The sequence below is a fragment of the Heterodontus francisci genome, chromosome 3 (assembly GCF_036365525.1).
Source record: "Heterodontus francisci isolate sHetFra1 chromosome 3, sHetFra1.hap1, whole genome shotgun sequence".
Lineage (NCBI taxonomy): Eukaryota > Metazoa > Chordata > Chondrichthyes > Heterodontiformes > Heterodontidae > Heterodontus > Heterodontus francisci.
Genome location: NC_090373.1, coordinates 192,004,124 through 192,027,794, shown reverse-complemented (window position 1 = coordinate 192,027,794; position 23,671 = coordinate 192,004,124). Strand labels below are relative to the sequence as shown.

The following is a 23,671-nucleotide window of genomic DNA, read 5'->3' as shown; positions in this document are numbered from 1 at the left end:
TCCAGAATTTTAACCAAGTGATCGTGAAGGAATGGTGATCTGGTTCCAAGTCAGGATAGTGTGTGGCTTGGAGGGGGGGACCTTGCAGGTGGTGGCATTTCTGTGCGTCTGCTGTCCTTGTTCTTCTAGGTGGTCGAGGTCCCGGGTTTGGAAGGTGCTCATGAATGAGGCTTGGCGAATTGCTGCAGTGCATCTTGTAGATGGTACACACTGCTGCTACTGTGCATTGGTGGTGGAGGGAGTGAATGTACAAGATGGTGGGTGGGGTGACAATCAAGCGGGCTGCTTTGTCCTGGATGGTGTTGAAATTCTTGAATGTTATTGGAACTGCACTCATCCAGGCAAATGGAGAGTATTCCATCTCACTCCTGACTTGTGCCTTGTAGATGGTGGCAGGCTTTGGGAAGTCAAGAGGTGAGTTACTCGTCCCAACCTCTGACCTCTTTTAGCCACAGTGTTTACATGGCTGGCCCAGTTAAGTTTCTGATCAATGGTAACCCTCTAGCATGTTGGTCGGAAATTCAGTGATAATGCTGTTGAATGGAAGATGGTTTGATCTTACTGCTATTTGGTTAAATCTATGCCTGACTGAAGGGGCAAAGTTTGCATCGATGTGAAGCCGAAACTGTTTGCATTCTGCAAACTATTATGGCCAGGGTGTTAATCAGTTCGATTCCCCGTTGCAGCACAAAACCTGCTGGGCTTTTGCTATTGCTGCAATGTACTTCCAGTTTCAGAGTGCTTCATTATTGATCTCCACAGAGACTGGGTCTGATTTTAAATCTCTTTTTAAAAACAGTTGCCATTTGGTAACATATTCTCAGCATTGTGATGTTGTATGCAGCTTCCAGTCCTTGTTTGGGCCAAGCTCAAAAGAAGCAGAAAGAAACAGGATCCTAGGTGTCAATAAGAAAAGAATGTGCAGTCCATATGGAGCAAGCAGAAGTTCTATATGTGTATATTTCTTAGCTTGGAGGTTTGCAAGCATGTTGAAGAGTTTCCATATTTGATGAGCACCCAACTGATTTTTTGAAAAAAAAGTATTACATTTTAAATATTGTTTGGCTCCACCCTGAGGCAAATGCAGTGACTGCAGACGTCTCACATGTTTGCACAGGGAACTGGTTGAAAACATAAAAATAAAAGGGAAGAGGAGCAGAAGTAGGCCATTTGGCCCCTTGAACCTGCTCTGCTATTCAGTAAGATCATGGTTATCTTCTACCATAATTTACACCTTCCTGCACTATCCCCATATTCCTTGATTCCCTTAATAATTCAAAAATATATCATGAACATTCTCAACGACTGAGCATCCATAGCCCTCTAGGGTAGAGAATTCCAAAGATTGACAACCTTTTGAACTAAGAAATTTCTCTTCTCTTTAGTCATAAAATAGCTGACCCCTTATTGTGACTGCCTGGTTCTAGACTTCCCGGTCACGTCCCTTAAGAATTTTATTGATTTGAATGAGATCATCTGTCATTCTTCTGTCTATGGAATATAACAGTAGCAACAACTTGTATTTACATAGCACCTTTAACTTAATAAAACTTCCCAATGCGCTTCACAGAAGTGTAATGAAGCAAGATTGGGCACTGAACTGCATAAGGTGATATTAGGGCAGATGGCCAAAGGCTTGCTCAAAGAGATAAGTTTTAAGGAGCATCTTTAAGGAGGAAAAAGAGTTGGAGAGTTTTCGGGAGGGAATTCCAAAGCTTTAGGGCCTAGGCAGCTGAAGGCACGGTCACCAATCATAGACAAATCAATATAGGCCGAGTCTACTCAATCTCTCCTCATGAGACAATCCCCTCATCCCAGGAATCAGTCTGGTGAACCTTTATTGCATTTCTTCTTGGGCAAGTAAATCCTTCCTTAGATAAGGAGATCAAAACTGTACAGAGTGCTCCAGGTCTTACCAAGGCTCTATACAATTACTGTAAGACTTATTTACTCTAATATTCCAATCCCTTTGTAATAAAGGTCAACATATCATTTGTTTTTTAATTCCTTGCTGTATCTGCATGCTAACTCTCTGTGATTCATAAACAAGGACACCGAAGTCCATCTGAATACCAACATTTCCCAGTGTCTCTCCATCAAAAAAAAATTCTGCTTTTCTATTTTTCCTACCAAAGTGGATAACTTCACATTTCTCCATATTGTATCCTTTAGTAGCCTTTGTGTCCTCCTCACAGCTTACTTTCCCACCTAACTTTGTATTGTTGCTTGGATCGCAGAATAACATAGGAACAGTTGGATGAAAGAAAATCAAGGCCCATCTGGTTTGCTATCTACCACCCCAGCATCCACATAGTACAATCCAAGCAATCTATCACTTAGTCTACAATAAACCTAGCAATGACATGAGGAAAAATCCAGTGGTGGAAAGCTTTGGGAGCTATCAACATCCTGGAGGTTACCATTGAATAAAAACTGAACTGGAGTAGAAATATAAATATCGTGGCTACAAGAGCAGGTCAGAGGCTAGGAATCCTGCAGCAAGTAACTCACCTCTTGACTCTCCAAAGCCTGCAGCAACGCACCAAGGTTCCTTGGACAGCACCTTCCAAACCTGCGACCTCTACCAACTCAAAACACACGGGCAGCAGATGCAAGGGAACACCACCACCTGCAAGTTCCCCTCCAAGCCACACACCATCCTGACTTGGAACTATATCACCATTCCTTCACTGTCGCTGGGTCAAAATCCTTTAACTCCCTTCCTTACAGCACTGTGGGTGAACCTACCCCACATGGACTGCTGCGATTCAAGAAGGTGGCTCACCAGCACCTTTTCTAGGGCAATTAGGGATGGGCAATAAATGCTGGCCTGGCCGGTGATGCCCACATCCCATGAATGAATAAAAAAGAGCCCCAAAAATAACTACATAGTCCCAGTTCAGCAAGTAAAAACAGAAAATGCAGGAAACCCTCAGCAGGTCAGGAAGCATCTGTGGTTAGAGAAACAGAGTTGACATTTCAGGTCGATGCCCTTTCATCAGAACTGGAAGAAGTTAGAGATTTAACAGGCTTTAAGCATGTACAGGTGCAGGGAAGGTGGGGTTGGGGAGAACGAGAGGGAAGGTCTGTGATCAGTGAAGACAGTAGAGGTTACATGATAAAAGGGATGATGGTGCAAGACAGAAGGAGATGGTAATGAGACAAGTAAAGAAACAAAAGATGTGCCTAAAGGAGTTACAAATGGCAACAGCAGAATCTTTACCAACACCTGCTGCCGGAAAGAATGGGAGCAGTGGTTATGATCTGAAATTGTGGAACTCATTGCTGAGTCTGGAAGGTTGTAAAGTGTCTAACGTAAGGATGAGGTGCTGTTCCTCAAACTTCTGTTGAGCTTCATTTGAACAGTATGGGAGGTCAAGGACACAGAGGTCAGGGTGAGAGTGGGATATCCACGTTTTGCAAGCCCTGTTAACTGTTCTGTGCATTACCTGTTGTAATCGCAGGACTATTGAAATTACATGGGGGAATGCTAATTTTTATACCTGCATTTCATCAAAACAAATTTGAAATTAACATTGAATGTGTTGAATGACGGAATATAGATTAATATCAAAAAAAAGTTCATTTTTCAGTTTTTTTTGTGGGGGGGGGATAAATACAGTGGAGCTCTTCAGAATATTTTTGCACATTATTTTGAAATAGCTTACAAAAAGGAGCACCATTTATCTTCTAAAACAACTGAATCATCACAAGCTGAAAAGTGCCATGTACGCATGAGAGATCATTGGATTCTTTATTCCCTTGTATTTTTTGAGGCAGAGCAGTTCATCGAAAAGTATTCTTTGTACTCTTATGTAAAGGGAGCAGTTACAAATGACTGCTAACTTGAGGATGCAATGTGTATTTTGTTTCATTCCCTGATGAAGTTTTCTGTTCCCTGGTGATGAGAAAAACTAAAGTTAATAGTTAACATTCTGATTAGTACACTCATTGTGTGCATGCTCAGTTTACCTCAGGCTTAGCATCTGAGGTGGAAAATATGTCTGGTTAGAAAAGGCATGGATACATCAAGTAACACATTACATAGATTCTACAGCACAGAATTGGGCTTTCAGCCCAAATGATCTCTGCTGGTGTTTATACTCCACTAAAGTCACCTCCCCCACCCCTTTTTCCTTGTAATCCCTTCCTCCTCATGTATACATCAAGCATTCCTTGATATGTCAGTACTATCTGCATCAAGCACTCCATATGGCAGCAGTTTCACATTCTCCTCATGAGTAGTTTAATGTCTGGCAGAGGCCCAACTGATGGTGAATGCTGTTCAGGGTAAATTACAGAACTGAAGAGATTTCTTTCATTACATTATAATTTGGCTGTGGAGCAGAGATATGAAATGTACCGGAGGGTTTTCTATGGAAGGCCTCTCCCTCGTATTTTCAAGGCAGACTCCTAAATTAAAGCTGTTTTTATACTGTATGTACATCATGATTGATCATTGCAGTCTGTAATAAATTTAAATTCATTATATATTTTATATATATATATATATATATATATATATATCTATATATATGTACACACACACACTCTTAAGTTACACATTATTGGTTCAAATGAGCACTTAAATTCATTGATTTTGGTATTTGGGATATAGAATTCCCAAAAGAAGATGGACATTATTTAATGAACAGTCCATTTAACCTGGTGAATGTCTGCTGGGCTTTAACACAGAAGTATAGTCAGGAGTGGCCATGCTTTTTGATTTGGTGGGCTGCTTTGGTGCATATGTTTAGACCACACATACAGCTTAAAACAATGAACACATTAATGTATCTGTAATCCAAGATACTGATAATTGATCTTGTGTTAGCTTTGCTCTGAGTCAGCAGGTCTAACCTCAATGCAAACTTGAACACAATCTATGCTAACACAACTGCAAACCTGAGGGGGAGTGTATTGTTGGAGGTACCATCTTCCTGGTGAGATGTTAAACTGCTCCCTCAAGTAGATTCTATGTAGGGGAAAGAAGTCAGTAGTGGGAGTGGTGTACAGGCCCCCGAACAGTAATCACATTCTAGGACAAAGTATACAAGAAGAAATATCGGGTGCTTGTGATAAAGGGATGGCAATAATCATGAGTGATTTTAATCTACATATAAACTGGAAAAGTCAGATTGGCGGTAGTAGCCTGGATGAGGAGTTTATAGAATGCTTTTGAGATAGTTTCTTAGAGAAGCATGTTCTGGAACCAACCAGAGAGCAGGTAATATTAGACTTGGTATTGTGTAATGTGACGGGATTAATTAATGATCTGAGTAAAGGCACCTCTAGGTAGCAGCGACCACAATATGATTGAATTTTACATTCAGTTTGCAAGAGATAAGAGTGGATCTAAGACTAGTATTTTAAACTTGAATAAGGGCAACTATGTTGGGGACACGAGGAAAAACTTTCTCACCCAGAGGGTGATGGGTGTCTGGAGTTCACTGCCAGGAATGGTGGTGGAGGCAGAAACCCTCAACTCTTTTAAAAGGTACCTGGACATGCATGTGAAGGGCTGTAACCTTCAAGGCTATGGACCAGGTCCTGGAAGGTGGAATTAGATTGGGCAGCTAGTTTTTTAGGCTGGCGCAGACACGATGGGCTGAATGGCCTCCTGTGCTGTAATTTTTCTATGGTTCTATGTGGGCATGAAAGCTGAACTGTCTGAAGTGAACTAGGTTACTAGACTTGGAGATAGATCAACAGAGAAGCATTGTAAGACATTTAAGGGGATATTTCAGAATACTTAGAATAAGTATATTCCTACTAAAAAGAAAAATTCTAAGGGGAGGACCCACCATCTGTGGTTAACTAAATAAGTTAAGGAAAGCATCAAACTTAAGGAAAAAGCATATAATTACGATAAGATGAATGGCAGTTCAGATGATTGGTCAGAATATAAAGAACAGCAGAGAATGACTGAAAGGTTAATCAGCAGAAAGAAATTAGAGTATGAGACGAAGCTAGCTAGAAATGTAAAAACGGATAGCAAGTGTTTCTATAGGTATTTAAAAAGGAAAAGCGTAAGTAAAGTGAGTGTTGGTCCTCTAGAGAGTGGTGGTGGGGAACTAATAGATAATAAGGAACTGCCGGATGCAATGAACAAATATTTTGCTGCTGTCTTCACTATGGAGGATACAAAAAACATTCCAGTAATAGCTGTAAATCAGGAGGTGGAAGGAAGAGAGGAACCTGGTGAAATTACAATCACCAGGGAAGCGGTTTGAGAAAACTGATGGAGCTGCAGGCTGATAAGTCCCCGGGTCCTGATGGACTTCATTCGAGGGTCTTAAAAGAGGTGGCTAATGAGGTAGTAGATGCGTTGCTGTTAATTTTCACTAGATTCTGGAAAGATTCCATGGAATGTAGCAAATGTGACCCCTCTATTCAAGAAGAGGGGAGGCAGCAAACAGTTAACTATAGGCTAGAGGAGGTTTAGTAGATTGATACCTGGAATGAGTGGGTTGTTTTATGAGGAAAGGTTGGACAGACTGTCCTTGTTTCCACTGGAGTTTAGAAGAGTGAGGGGAGATTGATTGAAGCTTCTGAATGGTCTTGACAAGGTGGATGTGGAGAGGATGTTTCCCCTTGTGGGTTTGTCCAGAACTAGGGGGCACTGTTTTAAAATTAGGCGTTGCCCTTTTAGGACAGAGATGAGGAGAAATTGTTTCTCTGAGGGTTGTGCCAATTTGGAACACTCTGCCTCAGAAGGTGGTGGAGACAAGGTCATTGAATATTTTTAAGGCGGAGATAGATAGATTCTTGTTAGGCAAGGGAATCAAAGAGTATCGCGGGTAGATGGGAGTGTGGAATTTGAAGCACGAATATAGCCATGATCTTATTGAATGGTGGAGCAGGCTAGAGGGGCCGAATGGCCTACTTCTGCTAATTCGTATGTATGTTCATATGTCAAGATGGACAGTGTTTTACTGGTGACCTGATGAACATTCCTCCCTCAGCAATGAGCACCAAAACATATTAGCTGGTCATTTATTCATTTGTTGTTTGTGGAATTATCCTGCCTGCGTATTGACCACTGTGTTTGCCTACCTAATTACAGTGCCTGTAGCTTCTAAGATAATTCATAGCTTCAGTAGGAATCTGAGACATCCTGAGGAAGTGTTAAGGCGCTAAGTTCTTTCTGATTTCAGATTTAGCCACGAATGAGGCAACAGTAGTAAGAACAGCCATTTCTAAGTCTCCTTACTTTTAATTTCAAACTAGCGAGTAAGAAATAATGTAAATAGAACTGGATTGCTGGGGTGTCGTGGAACTTATTGCTGGGGTTTGGGGGCCATATGTGGTGACTGGTTAGAGCTTGGGCATCCCCGGGTAAAGGCCTGGCTCAGCTCTGCAAATGAGACCCGACCCGAGCCCGACAGAACCCCATCTGACCCCGAGCCCGATCCGGCCCAAGTCCTTTCATTTTTTCCCGCACCTGACCCGACCCGACCATCAGTTAACCTACCTTCCGCTTTTCACTTTGTTCTTTACCTGCACAAGCTTAAAATAACTGTAACAAAACCACTTTTAAAGTCCAAAAAGTAAATTAACATTAGAGTCACTTACCTGAGGTGGTGGTAGAGCGTATCCGATCCCACCCGACCCGAGCCCGAATATCGGACCTGTCGTTGGGTCCTTTCGGGTTCGGGTGGGGTAGCAGCATGGGTAAATGATATTGACGAGGCGTTTACTTTTCTGTAACTTTATTTTAAAATGTGATGTCATCAGGGTCCTGGACCAGCACCTGCTCTACCGTGTAACCAGCTGATGTATGTGAACTTTCTCTACTTTTTTTATTTTGTTGCGGAAGGATCTGGTTTCCGCTGTATCCCCACATGACAGTGCAGTTTATGTTTCCAACCCTGTCCAAGTGGAAGGTCTGTAGAGGTGAATGTACATCCCTCCACTCAGCAATACAGTGTAATTGCACTTCAGTACCCTGCAGCACCATCGAGCCATGTGTAAGTGGTTCTGTTACATATGATCCAATTTCTACAGTGGACTAGTAGTCATGGGAGGAGACAAAAAATGTTGGAAATTATTTAATCAGTTTCGGAAAGAGTAAGTCACGTTTATGCCACCTGCCCAAATTCTTCATTGAAATTCCAGTTCTAATGTTGTCCTACCTCAAACACTGACCTGTCCATTACTCTTTTGAGTGCTGACTGACCTGTTATGTAGTTGCATCACTGTGGGAGTTCCGCAGGGCAGTGTCCTCATATAGTTTTAGACTCATAGATTTATACAGCACAGAAACAGGCCCTTCGGCCCATTGTGTCTGTGCTGGCCATCAATCACCTATCTATTCTAGTTTAGAGATACAGCACTGAAACAGGCCCTTCAGCCCACCGAGTCTGTGCCGACCAACAAGCACCCATTTATACTAATCCTACACTAATCCCATATTCCTACCACATCCCCACCTGTCCCTATATTTCCCTATCACATACCTGTACTAGGGGCAATTTATAATGGCCAATTTACCTACTAACCTGCAAGTCTTTTGGCTTGTGGGAGGAAACCGGAGCACCCGGAGGAAACCCACGCAGACACAGGAAGAACTTGCAAACTCCACACAGGCAGTACCCAGAATTGAACCCGGGTCGCTGGAGCTGTGAGGCTGCGGTGCTAACCACTGTGCCGCCCTAATCTCATTTCCCAGCACTTGGCCCGTAGCCTTGTATGCTATGGCATTTCAAGTGCTCATCTGAATACTACTTAAATGTTGTGAGGGTTCCTGCCTCTACCACCCCTTCAGGCAGAGTGTTCCAGATTCCAACCACCCTGTGGGTGAAAATTTTTTTCCTCAAATCCCCTCTAAACCTCCTGCCCCTTACCTTAAATCTATGCCCCTGGTTATTGACACCTCCGCTAGGGAAAAAAGTTTCTTCCTATCTTTGCCCCTCATAATTTTGTACACCTCAATCAGGTCACCTCCTCAGCTTTCTGTGATCTAAGGAAAACAACCCTAGCCTATCCAGTCTCTATAGCTGAGATGCTCCAGCCCAGACAACATCTTGGTGAATCTCCTCTGCACCCTCTCCAATGCAATCACATCCTTCCTATAGTGTGGCGACCAGAACTGTACACAGTACTCGCTGTGGCCTAACCTGCGTTTTATACAGCTCCATCATGACCTCCCTGCTCTTATATTCTCTGCCTCGGCTAATAAAGGCAAGTATCCCATATGCCTTCCTAACCATCTTATCTACCTGTGCTGCTTCCTTCAGTGATCTATGGACAAGTATACCAAGATCCCTCAGACCTTCTGTACTACCTAGGGTCTTACCATCCATTGTATATTCCCTTGTCTTGTTAGTCCTCCCAAAGAGCATCACCGTACACTTCTCAGGATTAAATTCCATTTGCCACTGCCGTGCCCATCTTAACAGCCCATCTATATCGTCCTGTAATCTAAGGCTTTCCTCCTCACTATTTATGACATCACCAATTTTCGTGTCATTTGCGAACTTACTGATTGTACCTCCAATATTCAAGTCTAAATCATTAATGTACACTGCAAACAGCAAGGGTCCCAGCAGCGATCCCTGCGGTACAGCACTGGTCACAGGCTTCCAATCACAAAAACAACCCTTGACTATCACCCTCCGCCTCCTGTCCTGAGCCCTACCATCTTCATCTGCTTCATCATTGACTTTCCCTCCATCATAAGTTCAAGTGGGGATGTTTGCTGATAAATTGCACAGCACACAGCGACTCCTCCGATACTAAAACAGTCTGGCCCCATGCAACAGGACCTGGGCAGCAATCGGGCTTCATCTGATGAGTGGCAAGTAACATTTGCACTACGCAAGTACTGGACCATGACCATCTTCAACAAGAAAGAATCTGTCCATCATCCCTTGATATTCAACGGCATTACCATTTCTGAATTCCCCATGTAAACCTGTGTGGGACGGGGGAATTACAATTGAACAGAAACTCACAGATAATTAACTGGACCAACCGTATGAATACTGTGGCAACAAGAGCAGGTCAGAGGCTGGGTATTAAGCGATGAGTAATTCACCTACTGCCTCCCCAGAGCCCGTCCACCATCTACAAGGCACAAGCCAGAAGTGTGATGGAATACTCTCAATTTGCCTGGGTGGGTGGTTGAAGCTCCAAAAACACTCGAGAAGCTCAACAGCATCCAGGACAAAGCAGCCCGCTTGATTGGCACCCCAACCTTAAATGACCTTAAACATTCACTCCCTCCACCACCGGTGCACAGTGGTTGCAGTGTGTACCATCTACAAGATGCATTGCAGCAACTTGCCAAGGCTTATTTGATACCACCTAGCAGGTGGTGGATGGCAGCAGACACATGGGAACACCACCACCTACAAGTTCCCTTCCAAGGCACTCACCATCCTGACTTGAAATTTTGTCACCATTCCTTCACTGTCGCAGGGTCAAAATCCTGGAACTCCCTCCTAAACAGGATTGTGGGTGTATCTACACCACATGGACTGCAATGGTTCAAGAAGGTGGCTCACCACCACCTTCTCCAGGGCAGTTAAGGATGGAGAATAAATGCTGGCCTTGCTGGCACTTGCCACATCCAATGAACAAATAAAAAAAGTTTCAAGATTTTCCATTTTTTATTTTGGACAAATGGATCTCTGTCCTCATAACAGCATTAGAAATAGGAGCAGGAGTAGACCATACTGCCGCTTGAGCCTGCTCTGTCATTCAGTATAATCATGGCTGATCTTTTGTCTTAACTCCACTTTCCTGCCTGCTCCCCATATCCCTTGATTCCCTGAGAGACCAAAATTCTCTCTATCTCAGCCTTAAATATACCCTGAGATGGAGCATCCACAGCCTTCTGTGGTAGAAGGTTCCAAAGATGCCCAACTCTCTGACTGAAGATATTGCTCCTCATGGGACTACTCACCGTTTGTAGTGCGATTTTTGATGTCTGCTGTGACCCTCGTTTACATTCTGGGTGAACCCAAGCTACCACTCTGTGAGGAGAATAGTATTGAACTTCGAAAGGACATAGACAAGCTGGTGGAATGGGTGGATAGGTGGCAGATAAAGGTTAATGTGGAGAAATGTGAAGTGATTCATTTTGGTCAGAAGAGCATGGAGAGACAACATAAAATGAAGGGTACAACTCTAAAGAGGGTGCAGGAACAGAGGGACCTGGGTGTATATGTGCATAAGTCATTGAAGGTGGCAGGACAGCTTGAGAGAGCAGTCAATAAAGCATACAGTATCTTAGGTTTTATTAATAGAGGCATAGGGAACAAGAGCAAGGAGGTTATGTTGAACTTGTATAAGACACTAGGTCAGCCTCAGCTGGAGTATTGCGTCCAATTCTGGGCACCACATTGAAGGAAAGGTGTGAAGGCATTGGAGAGGGTGCAGAAAAGATTCACGAGAATGGTTCCAGGGATGAGGAGCTACATTTACGAAGATAGATTGGAGAAGTTGGGACTGTTTTCCTTGGAGAAGAGAAGGCTGAAAGGAAATTTGATAGAAGTATTCAAAATTATGGGGGGGGTTTGACAGAGTAGGTAGGGAGAAACTGTTACGACTCGTGAAATAATCAAAAACGAGAGGGCACAGATTAAGATAATTGGCAAAAGAAGTAATGGTGACATGAGGAAAAACTTTTCCCATAGCCAGTGGTTAGGATCTGGAATTTGCTGCCAGAGAGTGCGGTGGAGGCAGCTTCAATCGAGACATTCAAAAGGGAATTAGATAGTTACCTGTAAAGGAAGAATGTACAGGATTATAGGGAGAAGGTGGGGAAATGGCACTAAGTGAATTCCTTGCTCGGAGAGCCAGTGCAGACATGATGGGCCGAATGGCCTCCTTCTGCGTTGTAACAATTCTGTGAAAAGCTTTGTTATCTGGCACTTTACCAACCAGCAAGCTCTATTATCTGGAATTTCCAAAATCGCCTAAAACTCTCCCGGGCCGAGTTTTCCCGAATGCAGTCGATTGTTTTCAGCATTAGTTAGTGACGCTCGTTGGAAAGGGATGACTGGTGCACGTACTACAGGTATATTAGTGCACTAACCCTGAAGGATTGAGGGAAAATTAAAAATGGGCTTTCCCAGTGCTAAACTCTGGGTATCCTTCAGTCTTCCGGCAATAACTTCAGAACCGAACGTCGGATCTCCACCTTCCTTAAGTACCACTCTTCATTAACCAGAATTTTGGATTATCCAACACCTCTTGGGTCCAGCACATGACAGATAACAAAGCTTTTACTGTATGTGTTTCCACTTAGTGACTTCCTGCTATCGCTTGAGGTGGGGACACAATGCACACTCATTGTTTTTGCCCCTTAATCTTGTGCTCACTACTTAGTTTTGTTTTCAGGAGGTGTGCAAAGCTGTCAAGGTTGGCATATATTGCCTATCTCCTGATACCTTGAGCAAGTGAGGGTGGATCATCTTGATTGCTAGACTCATAGGTGATGTTCTTCGCATGATGCTAGGAAGAGCATCAACTCCATGCCAGTAACTCCTGTTGGTTGCTGCTGAACAGTAATAAAAACCAGTAATCAGAAAGCAAAATGAGACAATCATACAGCAATATAGCGTTACCTGAGAGTTTTAATTTCTGCTGGAAATTTCTGGGTAAATTTACTGTAGAACTTTCATGTTCATGCCCATGATTTGTTAAATGCTTTTTATTGTAGTATTATACTCTTTAAGAGCTCTGGTAGAATTGCAGCACCAAAAATAAAACTGCTTTTTTTTATAATTAAAAAGTACCTTGCAGCTTGCGCTTCTCTTTAGATTAATCTCCCAATCTGCACTCGGTGCCTGATCTGAAGAACTGACTGATGAAAAATGTGCAGATTTTCAAAAGCAATGTGTATTAAATTCTTAAAAGGATTTTAAAAAATGACCAGCAAATGCTGAGAAGCTAAGAACAGAAAATGCTGGAAATATATGGCAGGTCGAAAGGAAAAAGAGATGGGTTACTGTTTTGGGTAGAGGTCCTGAATGCTGTATAGTTACAGCATTTTTTGCTTTTATTTACTTCTTAACCAGCTATATTTCTGGGCGATTTCCTGTCTTGGAATGATTCCTAGGGAGAATCCTCGAATATCTTAAGTGCTTGCAGTGTACTGAAAGTGCAGGTTGCCAAGAAGTGCAAGTGTTTGCTGCCTATACTATTCCCACTGCTTGCTAAACTTTCTGTTTTAAGTCAGATGAAATGTCCACTTTTGGGTAAACTTGGAAATCTGATACTCATCATTAGGAAATGTACAGATGTTTTGCAGATGTTTCACTATTTAAAAAATATTTTTCTTACATTTTCCCTTTCTTCTGGCGTTTCTCCATGCCACACACTGAAATAGTGGCTGGAGACCTACTCCTAGCCATCCACTAGGACAGTGATCGATCTATGATAGCAAGTGGCAGATTAACAGAAACATTAGTTTTATCTTTCTCTTTTCTCTTTCCCCACCCTTTCCTGTTACACTCATTGTGATAGGTTTAATAATAAAGACTGATGTGATAAATGGATTAGGGTAGATGCAGAGAAATTATTTCCTCTGATGGCAATCCAGAACAAGGGGGCAAAATCCTAACAATAGAACCAGGCCATTAAGGAGTCGAATAAGGATGCAGTTTTTCACAAAGTATAGTGGAAATCTGGAATTCTCATCTCTAGATGTTCACTGATGCTCGGTCAACTGAAATTTTCAAGACTGAGGTTGCTAGATTTTAGTTAAGAAAGAATATCGAGGGATCTGGAGCAAAGGCAGGTAAACGGAGTTGAGGTATAGATGAACCAGGATCTCATTGAATGGATTGGGGACTATTTCCATTTTAATGTTCTAATGAAAGGAAGAACATGCATTTCTATAGAGCATTTCACAACCTCAGGAATCCCAAGATGCTGTACAACCAATAATTTTGAAGTGTAGTTCACAGATATAATGTAGACAATGTGACAGTCAGCCAGATCCCACAGACAACAGTGTGATAAAGACCATATAATCTGTATTATTGATGTTTGTTGAGGGATAAATATTGACCAGAACGCCGGAGAGAACTCCCTTGCTCCTCTTCTCAATTGCACTATGGGAGCTTTTACATCACCCTGAGAGGGCAGACTGGGGGTTCGTTTAATATCTGATCTGAAAGATGTATCTCCAGCAGTGCGGCAGTCCCTCAGTACTGCACCGGAGTGTTTAGATTTTCTGTTTAAGTCTCTGGAGAGAGCCTTGAACCCATGACCTTCTGATTCCGAGTTGAGAGTGCCACCACTGAGCCACCACTGAGCCAAGGCTGATGCCGTGGATGAACTAGAGATGTGTCGTGTTTCATGGCATCTCTGCATCCTTTGACTCTGTGGTGTTCAATGAGTGTCTATTTCAGAGCCACAGGAGTTAGGAGAGCTGTATAGGGTCTTTCAAAATGAGTTGCATGGATGGCTGCATAGATGGAATGGTACCTTGGTTATAGAGTATATTCAGGCCTGTTTTGCATCCATGCTACTATTGTACCTTTTATTCCATGGGCTCTAACTTTGCTGACAAGTCTGTTATGTGATACTTTATCAAATACCTTTTGGAGTCTACACACACCACATCGACAGCATGACCCTCATCAACTCTCTGTTAGCTCATCAAAAAACTCAAGCCAGTTAGTTAAAAATGATTTGTCCTTAACAGATCCGTGCTGGCTTTCCTTGATCAATTCACATTTGTCCAGTGACAATTTATTTTGTCCCGAATTATCATTTCCTAAAAGCTTTCCCACCACCGAACTTAAACTGACTGGCTGTAGTTGCTGGGTTTGTCTTTACACCCTTTTTTTTGAACAAAGGTATAATATTTGCAACTCTCCAGTGCTCTGGCACCACACCTGTATCTAAGGAGGATTGGAAGATTATGCCCTGTGCCTCTGCATATTGCTAAGGATACTGTAATCGATTAATGTGGAAAAGAAAGTTTCCATCCAGTACTTTGCTGCAGCTGGAGAATGAGGAGGGTCAAGTGACAATAGGGAAACATTTAAAGGACAGCAATCATAGCATCATAAGGTTTAGGTTGGCTTTGGAAAAGGACAAGGAGAAATCCAGAGGAAAGATAATTAATTGGTGGAGGGCCAACTTCAGTGGAGTGAGAATGGATCTGGCCCAAGTAAATTGGAATCGAAGATTGGAAGGCAAAACTGTAACTGAACAATGGGCTGCTTTTAAAGAGGAGCTAGTTTGGTTATAGTCAAGGTACATTCCCATGAGCGGGAAAGGTGAGGCAAACAGATCCAGAGCTCCCTGGATGACGAAAGAGATAGAGAGTAAGATGAAGCAGAAAAAGAGTACATATGGCAGATGTCAGGTGGATAATACAGTTGAGAACCAGGCTGAATGTAGAAAGTTCAGAGGGGAAGTGAGAACACAGATAAGAGAAGCAAAGAGATAGTGTGAGAAGAGCCTTGCAGCTAACATAAAGGCAAATCTATATGCATATAAAAGTAAAAAGGTGGTAAAAGTAGGGCCGATTAGGGACCTAAAAGGGGATTTACGTATGGAGTCAGGGCGTAGCTGAGGTACTAAATGAGTACTTTGCATCTGTCTTTGCCAAGGAAGAAGATGCTGCCCAAGTCATGGTGAAAGAAGTAGTAGTTGAGACACTGGATGGGCTAAAGATTGATGAAGAGGAGGTATTAGATAGGCTGGCTGTATTTAAAGTTAATAAGTCACCGGGGCCTGATGAGATGCATCCAAGAATACTTGGGGAAGTAAGGGTGGAAATTGCACAGGCATAATCTTCCAATCCTCCTTAGATTCAGGTGTGGTGCCACAGCACTGGAGAATATTACACCCTGGTTCAAAAAAAGGGTGTAAAAACAAACCCAGCAACTACAGCCAGTCAGTTTAACCTCGGTGGTGGGAAAGATTTTTGGAAATGATAACTCTGGACAAAATAAATTGTCACTGGACAAATGTGAATTGATCAAGGAAAGCCAGCACGGATTTGTTAAGGACAAATCATGTTTAACTAACTTGCTCGAAATTTTTGATGAGCTAAGAGAGAGGGTTGATGAGGGTCATTCTGTTGATGTAATGTGTGTAGACTCCAAAAGGTATTTGATAAAGTACCACATAACAGGCTTGTCAGCCAAGTTAGAGCCCATGGAATAAAAGGTACAGTAGTAGTAGCATGGATGCAAAATTGGCTGAGTGACAGGAAACAGAGTGGCTGTGAATGTTTTTTTTTTGCACTGGAGGAAGGTATGTAGTGGGGTTCCCCAGGGTTGGTGTTAGGACCCTTGTTTTTCTTAATATATATTAATAACCTAGACCTTGGTGTACAGGACACAATTTCAAAATTTGTGGATGACATGAAACTTGGAAGTGTGGTGAGCTGTGAGGCGGATAGTGATAAACTTCAAGAGGACATAGATAGGTTGGTTGAACTGGAGGATAAGTGGCAGATGGAATTTAATGCAGATAAGAGTGAATTGATTCATTTTGTTAGGATGAACAAGGAAAAGCAATATAAATTAAAGGGTACAATTCTAAAAGGGGTGCAGGAGCAGAGGAACCTGGGGGTATATGTGCACAAATCATTTTAAGTTGCAGGGCAGGTTGAGAAAGCAATTAATAAAGCATACAGGATCCTGGGCTTTATAAATAGGGGCATAGAGTACAAAAGCAAAGAAGTTATGATAAACCTGTATAAAACACTGGTTCGGCCTCAACTGGTCCAGATCTGGGCACCACACTTTTAGAAGGCTGCTGAGTCATTTGAGAAAAAAGATTCGTAAGAATATTTCCAGGGCTGAGGAACTTCAGTTACATGGATAGGGTGGAGAACCTGGGTCTGTTCTCAGAGAAGAGAAGGTTAAAAGGAGATTTGATAGAGGTGCTCAAAATGATGAAGGGCCTGGACAGAGTAAATAGGGAGAAACTGTTCCCATTGGCCGAAGGATGGAGAACCAGAGGACACTGATTTAAGGTGATTGGCAAAAGAATCAACAGGAAAATAAGGAAAAACTTTTTTACTCAACTATTAGGATCTGGAATGCACTGCCTTAGAGTGTTCTGTCGGCAGATTCAATCAATGCCTTCAGAAGAGAACTGTATAATTAACTGGAGGGAAACAATTTGCAGGGCTACAAGGGAAGCACCGGGGAATGGGATTAAGTGAATTGCTCTTGCAGAGAGCTGGTACAGACACGACGGGCCGAATGGCCTCCTGCATTGTAACCATTCTATGATTTTATGAACTAAATAAGCATTTATTAAACACTTATTGGAACATGGTAGTTCAAGATTGATTTTTTTTCTGGCATGTGGAACTAATTTAAACACTTTTTAAATTCCAGTTTCATTTCTCTTTTTAAATTCAGGCTGCTTTTGTCCTTCTAATGTCTGTTAACCCCTGTACCAGCATTTTTAAGTGAGGTCTGTGAGAATCTGCTGTTTGGTTGTATAGTCTAATATGTGTTTTTTGATGCAGAACGGAATCCCCATGCATTTCAAAATTGAAAACTAGTAAAAGATAAGCAACAGCTGATACAATAGTGCAGTTCTATGGAATCTGAGACAGTTTCTTCTGTTACAGTTAGAATATTTATATTAAAAATAAGCCATTCTGATTAACTGTAAGTATTTCTAAATTGCAAATGATAGATTTCTTTTATTAAAAGGAAAATGAAAATGGCATTTGGATTTCCAACAGATCCACCAGATCATCACTTCTTCCAAAAGTTAACTTTCTCACATTAAACCCCTGCTTGCCTTTGTTCACAGAGGTGGTCCCCCCCCCACTGGATCCATTTCAGAGACACTGCTTCTCTTCAATTCCCCACACTTACATGAAGATGTTGTTTCCTCTTCCGACTGTCCCAGGACACTACAGCACCTTTCTCTCCCCATCATATCTCACTTCCTTCTCCCCTTCATTGTCTTCCATGTGTCTGTGCTTTCTGCCCTTCATTACCATTTATTTTATCTTTCCTATTTTGTCCCATTCATTGCTGTCACATTCATTCCTTCTTTCCCCTCTCTGTGCCCCTCCTCCATGAGTTTACAGCGGAGTGTCAAGGGCACCAGCCACTGCATAGTATAGACTTCTGTTGCCAGGAGTCTGCTATGGCTTCACTCTCCTACCTTACATTGGTCGGAGCAAACAGTGACATGCGGGCCAGCCTCCAAAATGTTGAAGACTCATTTGTGAAGGATTCCAATTAACCACACCTGCCCATAGTATTACAACAATGTAATGATCCAGTTCATATTAGTATATCAAAGAAACCTGGGTATATTTACCACTCCAGATTGAAATTTTAACTGTGGTCTCCCTGCAGGAGACCCTGACATTTAAAACTATGCAGTATCAAAAGAAAATGCTGCATTTTAAATTGAAAATACTGAGTATACCCTGGAGTGATGCAGCTGTATCTAACTTGTATAGGATGCCTGAACAGAGATCATAAGAACTAGGAGCAGGAGTAGGCCGTCCGGCCCCTCGAGCCTGCTCCGCCATTCAATAAGATCATGGCTGATCTTTTCGTGGACTCAGATCCACTTACCCGCGCTCTCACCGTATCCCTTAATTCCTTTATTGTTCAAAAAGATATCTACCTTAGCTTTAAAAACGTTTACTGAAGAAGCGTCAACTACTTCACTGGGCAAGGAATTCCATACATTAACAACCCTCTGGGTGAAGAAGTTCCTTCTTAATTCAGTCCTAAATCTGCTCCCTCTAATCTTGAGGCTATGCCCTCTTGTCCTAGCTTCACCTGCCAGTGGAAACATCCTCTCTACTTGTATCTTATCTATTCCCTTCATAATTTTATATGTTTCTACAAGATCCCCCCTCATTCTTCTGAATTCTAATGAATATAATCCCAATCTACTCAGTCTCTCCTCATAAGCCAACCCCCTCAACTCCGGAATCAGCCTAGTGAACCTCCTCTGCACCCTCTCCAGTGCCAGTACATCCTTTCTCAAGTAAGGAGACCAAAACTGCACACAATACTCCAGGTGCGGCCTCACCAGTACCTTATACAGCTGCAACATAACCTCTCTGCTTTTAAACTCAATCTCTTTAGCAATGAAGGACAAAATTCCATTTGCCTTCCTAATTACTTGCTGTACCTGCAGACCAACCTTCTGCGATTCATGCACAAGGACACCCAGGTCCCTCTGCATAGCAGCATGCTGTAACTTTTTACCATTCAAGTAATAATCCTTTTTACTGTTACTCCTACCGAAATGAATGACTTCACATTTATTAACATTGTATTCCATCTGCCAGACCTTTGCCCATTCACTCAATGTATCTATGTTCCTCTGCAAAGTTTCACAGTCATCTGCACACTTTGCTCTGCCACTCATCTTAGTGTCATCTGCAAACTTTGACACCCTACACGTGGTCCCCAACTCCAAATCATCTGTATAAATTGTAAATAATTGCGGTCCCAACACCGATCCCTGAGGTACACCACTAGTGACTGATTGCCAACCAGAATAGCACTCATTTATCCCCACTCTCTGCTTCCTGTTAGTCAACCAATCCTCTATCCATGCTAATACTTTACCCCTAACGCCATGCAGCCTCTTGTGCGGCACCTTGTCGAAGGCCTTTTGGAAATCTAGGTACACCACATCCACTGGGTCCCCATTGTCCACCTTGCTCGTAATGTCATCATAGAATTCCAAAAGATTTGTCAAGCATGACCTGCCCTTCATGAACCCATGCTGCGTCTGCCCAACGGGACAATTTCTATCGAGATGCCATGCTATTTCTTCCTTGATAATAGACTCAAGCATCTTCCCCCACTACAGAGGTTAAGTTAACCGGTCTATAATTCCCCATCTTTTGTCTACCTCCCTTTTTAAACAGTGGTGTCACATCTGCTGTTTTCCAATCTGCTGGGACTACCCCAGAGTCCAGCGAATTTTGGAAAATTATCGCCAGTGCACCTGCTATCTCTCCCGCCATCTCTTTTAGTACCCTAGGATGCATTCCATCAAGGCCAGGAGACTTATCAATCCTTAGCTCCATTAGCTTGCCCAACACTACCTCTTCCGTAATAATGATTGTTTCCAGGTCCTCACCTACGTTCGTCTCTTTGTCAATTACTGGCATGTTATTAATGTCCTCCACTGTGAAGACCGATACAAAATACCTGTTCAATGCCTCGGCCATTTCATCATATCCCATAACTAAATTCCCCTTCTCATCCTCTAAAGGACCAACGTTTACTTTAGCCACTCTTTTTCGTTTTATGTATTTATAGAAACTTTTGCTATCTGTCTTTATATTCTGTGCTAGTTTTTTCTCATGTTCTGTCTTACTTTTCTTTATAGCTCTTTTTGTGGCTTTCTGTTGACCTTTAAAGTTTTCCCAATCTTCTAGTTTCATGCTGTTTTTGGCCACTTTGTATGCCTTCTCTTTCAATTTGATAGCCTCCCTTATTTCCTTAGACACCCATGGCAGATTACCCCTTTTCTTCCAGTCCTTCCTTTTCACTGGAATATACTTTTGCTGAGCACTTTGAAAAATTGCTTTGAAAGTCCTCCACTGCTCGTCAACTGTCCCACCATAAAATCTTTGTTTCCAGTCTACTTTAGCCAAGTCCTCCCTCATTCTATTGTAGTCCCCCTTGTTCAAGCACAGGACGCTGGTATTGGATTTTATCTTCACACTCTCCATCTGTATTCTAAATTCAACCATACTGTGATCACTCCTTCCAAGAGGATCCCTAACTATGAGGTCATTAATTATTCCTGTCTCATTACACAGGACTAGATCTAGGATAGCTTGCTCCCTCGTCGGTTCCATTACATACTGTTCAAGAAAACTATCACGGATACACTCAACGAACTCCTCCTCAAGGCTACCCTGACTGAGCTGGTTCGACCAATTTACATGTAGATTAAAATCCCCCATGATAATTGCCATACCATTTTTACAGGCATTAGTTATTTCTTTGTTTATTGCCCACCCCAATGTGATGTTATTATTTGGTGGCCTATAGACTACGCCTATCAATGACTTTTTCTTCTTAGAGTTTCTAATTTCCACCCAAATGGATTCAACCTCATTCTCCATAGAACCTATATCATCTCTCAGCACCGCCCTGATGTCGTCCTTGAATATCAGAGCTACACCACCTCCCTTACCTTCCTGTCTGTCCTTCCGAATAGTCTGGTACCCCTGGATATTTAACTCCCAGTCGTGACCAACCTGTAACCATGTCTCCGTAATGGCTACCAAATCATATTCATTCGCGATGATTTGCGCCGTTAACTCATCAACCTTGTTACGAATGCTACGAGCATTCAGGTAAAGTGCCTTTATGCTAGCTTTCTTACCCTCATGATTTCCACCATCTCTAATAATGACTCCTGAGTTATCCTTCCTTTCTGCTTCTTTCATAGTCTGCCTTGAACTTAAACCCTCCTGCAGACATGTTAACCTGCTGCTTACCTTTTTATTTATCATCATACTCCCTGTCGTTTTCCCTTTCCCTTCCCCCCCGAGTCACTAGTTTAAGGTCCTAGAGACCACCCTATTTATCCGTTTCGCTAGAACACTGGTTCCAGATCGGTTCAGGTGGAGACCGTCCCATCGGTACAGATCCCCCCGGTTCCAAAACTGATGCCAATGCCCCATGAAATGGAACCCCTCTTTCCCACACCACTCCCTTAACCACGTGTTTATTTCCCTAATATTCTTATCCCTAAGCCAATTTGCACGTGGCTCGGGCAGTAATCTGGAGATTATGACCCTCGAGGACCTGTTTCTTAATTTCGTTCCTAGTGCTTTGTAATCCCCAAACAGGTCCTCAATCCTAGCCTTGCCTATGTTGTTAGTCCCAACGTGGACTACAACAACTGGATCCTCCCCCTCCCGCTCCAATATCCTTTCAAGCCGGTCAGAGATGTCCTGCACCCTGGCACCGGGCAGGCAACACACCATGCGGGACTCCTGATCTGGCTTGCAAAGCATACTATCTATCCCCCTAATTATAGAATCCCCTATAACTACCACTTGTCTTTTTGCTCCCCCCTCTTGAATGGCCTTCTGCACCATGGTGCCATGGTCAGTTGGCTCATCCTTCCCGCAGCCCTTTTCCTCATCCACACAGGGAGCAAGTATCTTGTACCTGTTGGATAAGGTCAAAGGCTGAGGCTCCTCCACTCCTGAACTCACTTGCAATCACACCCTGTTGTCCCTGATCACTAACTGAATTTGAATTACTTAATCTACCAGGTGTGACTGCCTCCTGAAACAAAATGTCCAGGTAACTCTCCCCCTCCCGGATGTGCCGCAGTGTTTGAAGCTCAGATTCCAGATCATCAACTCTGAGCCGGAGTTCTTCCAGCAACCAACACTTGCTGCAGATATGGTCCCTGCCGTTCACAATGGAGTCAGCCAGCTCCCACATCATACAGCTACAGCACATCACCTGCCCAGCCATCTCTACTTAGTTAATTACACTTTATTACTTGATATAAATTTATGAGTTAAATACTTTCTGATACTTCTCTGCTATGGTCTTTTTCAAATAACCAATTAATAGATGAATCAAAAAAAGAAAATTAAAAAAGAAAGTAAATTTTTAACCAATCACACGATACAGAAGAAATAAAAAAGCTTACCTTATCAACACACCAGAGTCCTTTTTTTTTGCTTAGAGGAGGAGGGCGGGTGGGAGATACTACACGTGTAGTGTCTCGGGTTCAGCCACTGCCCAAATATATAGGTTTTTACTTACCCAGCAGTCCCCTGGTCCGCCGAAATAAAAGGTAATTTACTTTAAGCTGAAACTGACCTTCCCAGCTGATAAATCGCTCGCACTATCTCTGCTTCCGAAAAAGCTGCTGCAACAAAAGGTAAGTTATTTGAAACTGCCCAAATATATAGGTTTTTACTTACCCAGCAGTCCCCTGGTCCGCCGAAACAAAATGTAATTTACTTTAAGCTGAAACTGACCTTCCCAGCTGATAACTCGCTCGCACTATCTCCGCTTCTGAAAAAGCTGCTGCAACAAGAGGTTGCAGCTTATCAATTTTATTTTCATAATGAACATCAGAAACATCATGGAGCCTATTGAGTGTCTTTGGTCCTTTTCCCCAGCCGTACTCCCAAAACCAGTGGCCTACTTGGCAGATTTTGATAACGCTAAATATAATTAAATACACAATGAAGGATTTATATTCATGACATGATTACTGCACTTTTATTGTGTGATCATCAACAGTTGACGTAACACTTTTTGCTATAATTGATATCTTCAATCATGTAACGCCACTTAAGGCATGGCAGATCCCCAGATTACTTGGATGTGGGTATCTTGTTGCATGGGTTCAATCGTGTGCGTCATTTGATAAGATCGGACATGCAGAACATTTCCTGGCATCTTGCCTGATCGCTACAGGGAATTTATTTGCCAACAGGAATCCAAGCACATAAAGAAATAAAGAACTTATATTTCTAAAGTGCCTTACACAACCAAATGCCTTTGAGTTTCACTCTCACTAATACTGATACAGTGGACATCCCCCCCACTTACCTCAAAAGGATTGGTGGTTATAACCCACTTCCTTTCAGTAAATAGTAGCACACTTATAGTCCTTATTTTTGCAATTCCCCAAAGCATTGATGATTCTCAACATCTACACACCAGATTGTATGTTGGTGTATTGTTCAGCTACA

The 23,671-nt window shown here is 42.5% G+C and overlaps 1 protein-coding gene across 7 annotated transcripts in view; it reads left to right on the top strand.

Moving 5' to 3' along the window:
• The window catches only part of LOC137365491 (serine/threonine-protein kinase MRCK alpha-like), a 789,178-nt gene that overhangs the window by 242,323 nt on the left and 523,184 nt on the right, over positions 1-23,671 (top strand). The window lies entirely within an intron of this gene.